The sequence below is a fragment of the Frankliniella occidentalis genome, unplaced genomic scaffold (assembly GCF_000697945.3).
Source record: "Frankliniella occidentalis isolate FOCC.00 unplaced genomic scaffold, Focc_3.1 Scaffold12, whole genome shotgun sequence".
In the NCBI taxonomy this organism is placed as follows: Eukaryota; Metazoa; Arthropoda; class Insecta; order Thysanoptera; family Thripidae; genus Frankliniella; species Frankliniella occidentalis.
The window spans coordinates 1,444,185-1,449,696 of record NW_026267142.1 but is presented as its reverse complement, the minus strand read 5'-3'; the positions used below and the strand labels follow the sequence as shown (position 1 = coordinate 1,449,696).

Sequence of the window (5,512 nt, the reverse complement as noted above, 5' to 3'; positions counted from 1 at the left end):
GGCGATGGCATAAGCCCGCTTATATAGCTTTTAAGCAAAAGAGCGGGCTAAAAATGCGTAAGCGTAGCATGCACTCTAAAATGAGTAAGCAGTGAATTAAAAAATGCATGTGCAGTGAGCGAGAAAAACGTTTTCTGCAAATGTTGATGTTCTACACTGCAGCACTGAGATTTCATAGTTCTTTCTCTGAATCTCGCCGAGCCAAAATGGGCGGCTTATACAAAAGATGAAAAAAGTTGCCATCTCTCGCAAACACGGGTGTGGGGCGGGCTCGCACATCGTATCGTCACTCACCAGGTTGCCTTTACGGTCTTGCGTGAGCAAACAACCCGGCCGAACGAACGCCTGCATGCGTGCAGTGTGCCGCAGTAAACAGTGCCGCTTTGCCTGGATACGGTCTGTCCAGACCAGATATTATGAACCTTTGCTTTCAGGCGGGAAGAGAGAGAGGGGGCAAACCCGTGCGAGGAAGACCGACGAACGCACAGATGTGCAACGGGCTGGCTAACTCTCGACTTGACAAGCACTGATAGTGGCTAACATTTAATGCTGTTTGTTTACAAAATCTTATTCGCGACCTGCGCATATCCAGCTAACCAGCTTCTCAGAATAGGCACTGGGCGGCCGTATAATGTCAGCGATCTGTCAAAATCAGTGATAACGCCACACACCGCAGAGATAAGGTCCTCTCACCAGGTCTGCTGGAGGGTTCTCTAAGAATACGCTGAGACTGTACTCCGTCGTCAGTCTGGCTTTGGTGTGGTCTTGCCTGTAAGTTAGGCAAGAGCGCATTGCACAGCCCGGCTGGCCTCGGCTAGGCCGGGATGGGCAAGACTAGGCCCGCTCATGTTTAATGCAGACTATAAAGTATCATTAGTGCTCAACAAAAGGAATCAAGGTCCGCTTGTGTAAGTGCTCAGCCGAGCCGGGCGCCGGGCCTTGCCTGGCCGCAGAGGACGCTGCGGCCCCAGGGTGGGGCTCGCTGGTGGCGGGCGGAATATGGCGCGGTCGGATTTAAATGAAAAGTAATTACAAACTACACACGCACTCCGGCGACGACAGGTGCGTGTGTATGCGCGCTGTGGGCGGAGGACGGGGTGGGGCAAGAGAGCCCCTACTGGACCATTTTTTTGCGACTGGTGGGATAAAAAGGCGTGTGCGCTGGCGCACGTGCGCATAGAAAAGTGGTAAAAAAAAAGCCGGGTCAGGGCAACCGAAAGTACGAAAAAATGTACAAAATAAAAGGGGCGTTGAGAGAGAGAGCGGGGGAAAGGTTTGTCGTAACACGAGACGGGCTTGTCCCACTCGGCCTACCTATTCAGCGCGTCGCACGGTTGCGGTTCAGATTACCGCCGCAAAAAGGCACCCTGCGTCACTTCACGCGCCACTCGGGGGGCGCTTCATACCCAGCACCGTGGACCCGACCCGGCCCGGACACCCCGGATGTTCCCGGTGACGAGCGAGCCGAGGCCGGGCGCCCCGCTAGCGCCCCCGCTAGCCGCCCCCGCCAGCCGACGCTTACTCAGCGCAAAGTCGCGCGCCTCCCCCGTACCGTGAGCGATAGCAGGCGATGAAGCGAGGCTGCAGCGCCGGAGATTGGTGCGGATAGCGCGGCGGGCGGATGGGTGCGCCGCTGGGGCGCGCGGGGAAGGTGTTTGGTCAGAGTCACGCCATAAAAAGGTTCGCGCCCGCGCCGCGGTGCCGTCCTTACCATGTGGTGAGATGCGGGCCGGGCGCTGATGCCGGATCTGGTGCCGGGGCCGGGCTCGCCGGATCTGGTAGTGCCGGAACTGGAGCCGGTGGGGCGACCCATGTCGTCACGCCGCTCCGAAAGGGCTGGATGGCTCGGGCCACCCGCCACCCCCGTCGTCACTGGAAAAAGAGAAACAACGCCGTGAGAAATACTTATTGCCAAGCAGCATAAAAATTCCCAATGAGGTGCGTTGTAAGCGAGGTTGTAGGAGTACGATTTCAAATTGGAAAAAACGAGGAATTCGAAAACAACGAATTCATTGACGAGCAAGAATGGGCTGTCGTTAGTTTAGAACATATTACAGAAATACAATGTTATTGTAAATTAAGAAAGATATTTTTCACTGTGAAACACAACACGAATCAGAAATGGCGGCGTCGACACTTTGTGAAACACATTCAGTTTCCCGCGATATTTTCCCCTTTTGTTCTTTGTCTCTGTGCGGATCGGGACGGGAAGCGGCGATACCGCGGCTTGTTGCGTGGCCGGCCCAAACAGCGGAGCAGAAATACCGGCAGAGAGGCAATGGCTCCACTGAGTTTGTATGGCATCAGCAGGGATACCGGCAGATAGGCAATGGCTCCACTGGGTGTGTATGGCGGCGGCAGATATACCTACAGATAGGCAATGGCTCCACTGGGTGTGTATAGCGGCGGCAGAGATACCAACAGATAGGCAATGGCTCCACTGGGTGTGTATGGCGGCGGCAGCGGCGGCGGCAGCCAGCGCCAGGCTGGGGCGGCCCACCCCGGGCGGGGCTCTCAAACTTTATGAGAACAAACGCGAGGGAGGGATGCAAACGGCGGAGCGGAGGGGGTTGCTGGTCGCGCCAGGCGGCTGGTCTCGCCTCGCGCGCCCCGCCGGCCCAAAGTCAATCGCTCCCACATTTTTCCTTATCGGCCTGAGGAGAATAAACAAAACAAACGTTGGTCCGATCTTTCAGACTTGTGAAAGGACCCCCCGCGCACGCCCGCCGCCGTCTCGCTCCGCCTTCCTCGTTTCGCCGAATGACTCAATTCCGGTCCGATATGGATGATCGCACAACAAATGTTCGGCTTGACTTTAGAGCGCGGCCCGTGACCCGCGTCCACACAGCGCCGGGGCCGTGTCGGCGGTCTCTTTTACACACGCCGATAAACTTCATACCGAGCCATACGCTGCACTGTTCACTTCGTATTCGGCTCGGGTCCGCGCCGAGTGGTCGGCCCCAGACACCAGCAGACACGATATGTAATGGACTGCATTGCGACCAGAGAACCGCAATGCGACCCGGGCCAACCCCTTCTCAGAGACACATTGTCCCACAGAGGCTTTGTCAGGCAACCGCTGCTTGCATTTTGAAGATAAGTATGAGCTCGTTTTGGCAAGTACTGAGGGAAAATGTGTTTCCTTGGGAACTACTTATGTTTGCGCCTTGTAGCGTGTAGTGGAAGCTGTTTTGCTGCGCCGTTTAGTGGAGCAGAATCTCTTTCCTTCGCGAGGCGAGCGATTGGAAGCAAACAGGCTTACCCTGGGGCGGAAACCACCAAGGGGCGCCGTCAAAACTTTCCACAAGGGTTACACGGCACTCCCTTACGGCCAAATCGAGGAGAATCGCCGCGCAAATTTGCGAACAAGTTTTGTGGCCGTTCGCGCCTATATCAGGAGGGAGTTAAGAGTGGGGAGGGTGGACGCTCGGCGGGTGGCTAGGGACCGTGAGCGGGGATAGCAGTGGAGGCCCGGCAACCACCAACTCTCCCCGAGAGAAGTTTTACCCCGAGCCGCCCCGCCACGCCCCGCCACAGCCCCGTTTACAACATATGTCTTGAAAAGTGCCACCAATCAACAGGAGTGTCTGTCCCGACCAACTCACAGCGCCTCCCCGCCTTCTCATCGCCTGCGCCTAGCATCGTCGACTCCATAAAACAGCCGTTATGGCGACAGGCGGAAACACGGCTGCCATACTTTTCCCCCACTTAATGTCTGTTCTGTTTTTTTCCTACAGGGATTACACTTTTTTCGGCGCGAGGAGGCGCAGTGCTGTGCAGGGAGGAATTAAGATGACCGCGCTGATGGCTGGCCGACACTTTGGAGCAGAGATGGAGAATTGCTCCTACGCTCACTCTTGACAGAGACGCCGGACGTGTAAAGGTAAACGCCACGAAACGTACTACGCGTAGAACACAAAGGTAGCAGGAACACGAACAGTGGGGAGGGGAAAACTTGACAAGTAGTGTACAACACTTCCTACTCAGTAAGCGGTCTAATAAATGAATAGAAGGAAGTGATCACTACTGTGACCCATTGTGACATCGCACACTTTCAAGTGCACAGCACACCTTTCGAGTTGAACACTACTTTGCAAGTGCACAGTTTGTACACTTGTTTTATTCGCGGTTTTATCAATGTGTGTACACTCACTTCTAGCAGTCACTTGTAATCCGCACAGTCCAAATAATAAATTATGCTTCAGAAGCGAGGTACCCAAATTTGAAAGCGAAGAGAGCAAAGAGGAAGTAGTCCTGGAAATAGTTCGAAAACTGGACTCGGATTTGCAGTAAGAATCGTGCTGCTAACAGATGACAAAAATACATGCAAAAGGGGGCGTATCAAATAAATTGCGTGTTTAGCGGTAATATGGCTCCAAAAATTGCCATCACTGGCACAGTGGCTATCACATCACTGGGCCCCTACCCTAAGTGCCTCTCCCCCTCGCTCGTCCACCCCTGTTCTTCCTCCGCCCGACCGCTGCCCCGCCGCCCCCACTCCCGACCGCACGTCCCCGGAGTTTAAATCACATCTCCGATGCAAACGTCGGCCGTCCCCTTCTCCCCCGAGCAAACGAAAACAGGCAGGGTGATGGTCGTGGTGCAGAGCAGCGGCAGCAGCGGCAGCAGCGGAGCGGCCCCGACCCCAGCGCTGCATGGTCACGCGCCCCTCCCGAACCGCTTCCAACTCCACTCGACTTTGGCCCGGCTCAAAGACATTCGCAGACTGTGTTGCGATCCTGACCTCAATCGAGTCTGCTTGCTTGCTTTACCAAACCGGTTCTCCTTACTGGAATGTGCACACCGATTGTCGGGGAGGGAGGAGAGGGGGAGCAACGCTAACTCCTGATCCCCCAGACTGCCTTACTCCACCGGACGACAGAGCCAAACACAAGCAACCCCAACCCAACCTACCCCATCCTATCCCCTTCGCTACTACACACACACATACAGACATTGGGTGAGGGGCGGTTTGAAGACCCTCAGGTCTACTTCACACTGTAATAAACACAGAGAGACAGAGATAGAGGGGGAGAGAGTGGGGTGAGGGTAGGAAGGTCCTGAGGGACCCCCGGACTACGCTACATCCACACCCTGAGCACCTATACCAAACGTGTTATTTGAGGCCTGGCATTCGGTACGGGGATCACGGGGTCCCGAGGGGCCACACGAGCCGGTAGCGTGGTGGCAGGTCGGAAAAGTGAAGGCCGGTGGGGCAATGCGGTGGGCCAATGCGGCACGCGGCACATGTACGACGAGGGAAGAGAGTATATCATTTCCAAACGTCAAATGGGGTCAAAACACGACGGGTAGGCAAAAAAAAACTTGTGTGTCTTGTAAGGGGTAAATAAACCGCTAATCTACGACCTCAAACACCAACATTTTGTTTGTGTTGTGCTCTTCTTACCGTGTCCGTGCAAGTTATCTCTATGACAAGTCTTGCGAAGACAATAAACTACGATAACACCACGTTGTCCCCCAAGCCGACGCAAAGTCTTAAACCGAAAAGTGG

The 5,512-nt window shown here is 55.1% G+C and overlaps 1 protein-coding gene across 1 annotated transcript in view; it reads right to left on the bottom strand.

The window, feature by feature from the left end:
• LOC113212619 (uncharacterized) overlaps positions 1 to 5,512 on the bottom strand; it is a 180,577-nt gene that overhangs the window by 151,913 nt on the left and 23,152 nt on the right. The window contains exon 2 of the mRNA XM_052263546.1: positions 1,712 to 1,872. The gene's annotated coding sequence lies outside the window, so the exon portion shown is untranslated. The remainder of the gene's footprint in view (positions 1 to 1,711; positions 1,873 to 5,512) is intronic.